Raw genomic sequence first — 2,988 nt, 5'->3', positions numbered from 1 at the left:
AACTCAGGAAAACATGTTATTTACATTTACTCTGACATGATTGACAGGGACTTGTTCTGACTAACAAGACACTACTGTCACCCAGGAAATTCCCTGGGTTTTAAGAGCTCTGTACCTGGAAGGAAGTTGGAGGGGACACAAAGACCAAATATATATTTCCTATAACACCAGGTGTCTTTTGAATTTTGATGTGTACATACACACACACACACACACACACACATTAAAGTATTGGAGAGGGGAGAAAGCTCAGAAAGCCTGAATTTCTAAGTTCACATATCTTGCTAGGATGGATTTCTATTCTCTCATTTCTATTTGAAGATTCTTTCCAATGTGTTGATTAATTTTTCATCTGTTTGAAATGTTTACTGCTTTTTTACTTCAGGGGGTCTGAGCATTCTAGTTTTCATATTTTAAAAAAGGTGAATCTTCCAGACTTTGGGGCATGTGTGGAAGATCAACATTAATGTGAGTTTTCTCCAGTAATCAATGCAAAACATAGTACCTACAGAAACAATTATTTTTATCATGCAAATTGGGAAACACTTGGAAGCTGTCCCTCCAAAATCTCTCTCTACTAGTCTGCTCAAAGACCTGAAAGAAATCCCACTATTATGTATCTCCTCAGTGAAATGAAAATGTTTCTAGATGTACTCCTACACTGGCAACAACCATAATTAACTCCGGAAAGAAATTAATTTATTAGATTCCTTCTGCCAGGTCAGACTCAGAGAGCAAACTCTGACAGGACTGGGACTAGGAATGGTGAATTTTGATAAAAAAGAAACATCTGAGGTTCAGTTTTGTCATCTGTAAAATGAGTGGGCTGGACCACTGTGGCTTCAGATTTCCTTCCTTCAGGGTCTGCTCTGGCTAAAAGGTTTTTCAAATACCTTAGTTCACTTGGTAAACCTGGGATGGTGGGGTGGAGGTGGGAGGGGGGCGGCGCAGAGAGGCACTGCTTTTCTTACTTGCCAGATGAGGAAACTGAGGCCCCAAAGAGTTGAGTCTTTTGCCCAAGATGACCTGCTAAGGAGCCTTTTAGCACGATCACTGAACTCCAAGTTCTACTACATCGTACTCACCCCTTCATCTACTGAATGCCTACTGCAGGGTATGGTGCTGGGGATGCAAAATTGAAAAGATGTTTAGGCAGTGATGAGAACCCAAACCATCTGCCTTTACAAGGTTGGCTGTCCACACTGACATAATTTTACTAATCCAGGAGACTCTCGTCAGGGAAGAAAAAGGTTACAAACACCTTATTGTTTATTTCAGGAACTTCCCAAATGCATTTAAATGAAAATCAAACTCTTCAACTTTTCACTAGAAGGTCTGTTTACTCCCCAGGACTCTTTGAACCCCTTGCCTCAAAATCCTCACCTTTCTGTATTCTTCAGCCCTGAACTCGTATCAGGATCCTGTTCCAACCCCAATAAAGCCCTCCATGAAAAGGCCTGCCTGGAACCAGTCTCCAAGACCTCCCCTGCCTTTGCCCTCACCTCTCTGAGCACTACTGTTAACTAACCTTATTGTGGTAATAATTTTGCAATAATACATATATCAAACCATCACGTTGTACACCTTAAATTTATGTGATGTTATATGCCAATGATACCGCAATAAAGCAGAAGGTCCAGACTGTGTGTGTGTGGGGGGGTAGGGGTAATTTATTTGTTTTATTGTTGTGGCTGTCTTATTGGGGGGGATATCTTTTTAAAAATTAAACTATAGTTGGCATACAGGATATGGGAGGACATAGTCTTAAGTTGAAAAGGAAACAGTCAAAGTGGAAGAAAAAGAAGTTTCAGGTAGGGCAGATGGCACCTGGAAGGTGCGGGGACTGGGGTGTGTTTGCTGTGTTAGAACATGAGCCAAGAGACCACTGTGGCTGGAGTGGAGCAGCGGTTGAACAAGACTTGGATGAGTCAGAGAAGTAGCCATGGAAGGGCTTCGAATTTTATTCTATGAGCATAGGGAGCTGCCGAGCTAGGGAGTGTCTTGGTCTGAATTTATATATACATATAGAGAGAGAGGGAGAGAGAGAGAGAGATCTTAACTGAGGACATGCTGTGTGTGTGCGTGTGTGGGGGAGAGAGAGAAGGGGGGGAACATGGTTGTGAGAGAGAAACATCCATCGGTTGCCTTCCCCATGAGCCCCGACAGGGGATTGAACCCAAAACCCAGGTATGTGCCCTGACCAGGAATCCAACTGGAGATCTGGGGGTGCACAGGATGCCGCTCAACCAGCTGAGCTACTCCGGCCGGGCTGGTATTTATCTTATTCCCCCCCCCCACCCCCTGAATTGTACTTTTAAGGAGCACTTGTCCACTGTGTGGGGCACAGGAGGAAGCAAAGAGACCATTTATGAGGATGCTGCCTAATCCAGGGAAGAGACGACGGGTGGGACGAAAAGTTTGGCGCTTGGGGGGCAGAGTCAGGCCCTGTCCTGTGGACCTCCGTCCTGGCGGTCAAAGCGCTGCCTGCCCCGAGGAAGCGACATTCGCGACCCAGAGCGGAGTCCAGAAAGGTGCCCACGAAACCGGCGCCGCAGGAGGCTGCCGCGCGCAGGTCCCAAAGCCGCGGCCCAGGGCGCGCGGTTCCGAGGCGCTCGGTTCCCGCGGCCGGGCGAGCCTCTCCCCGGACCCCGGGCTTCTTCCCCAGGGGTACCGCGAGGACGCGGGAGTAAGGGCGGGGCGGCGGGGTCCGGGGCACCGCGCTGGGGAACAGGCCCGGTGGCGGGCGAAGTCGAGGCTGCCCCGAGGGGCCGGGGTGCGCGAGCACGTGGCCGACGGGGAGGGGGAGTCGGCCCCGCGCGCGTTCCGAGCGCTTGGACACGCAGGGGCGCGGAAGGCGGCGGGCCCCCGCGCGTGGCTGGAGGGGGCGCGCGGGGGCGGCGGCCTCGGGGGTCGCGGGGGCCTCGGCGCCCGGCGGGGCGGGGCTCCCCAGTCCCGGCCGCTGCGTGAGCTCCGCGCGTCCGCCGCACC

The sequence above is a fragment of the Miniopterus natalensis genome, chromosome 5 (genome assembly GCF_054644295.1).
Source record: "Miniopterus natalensis isolate mMinNat1 chromosome 5, mMinNat1.hap1, whole genome shotgun sequence".
In the NCBI taxonomy this organism is placed as follows: Eukaryota; Metazoa; Chordata; class Mammalia; order Chiroptera; family Miniopteridae; genus Miniopterus; species Miniopterus natalensis.
Note: the sequence above shows the minus strand (reverse complement) of the source record.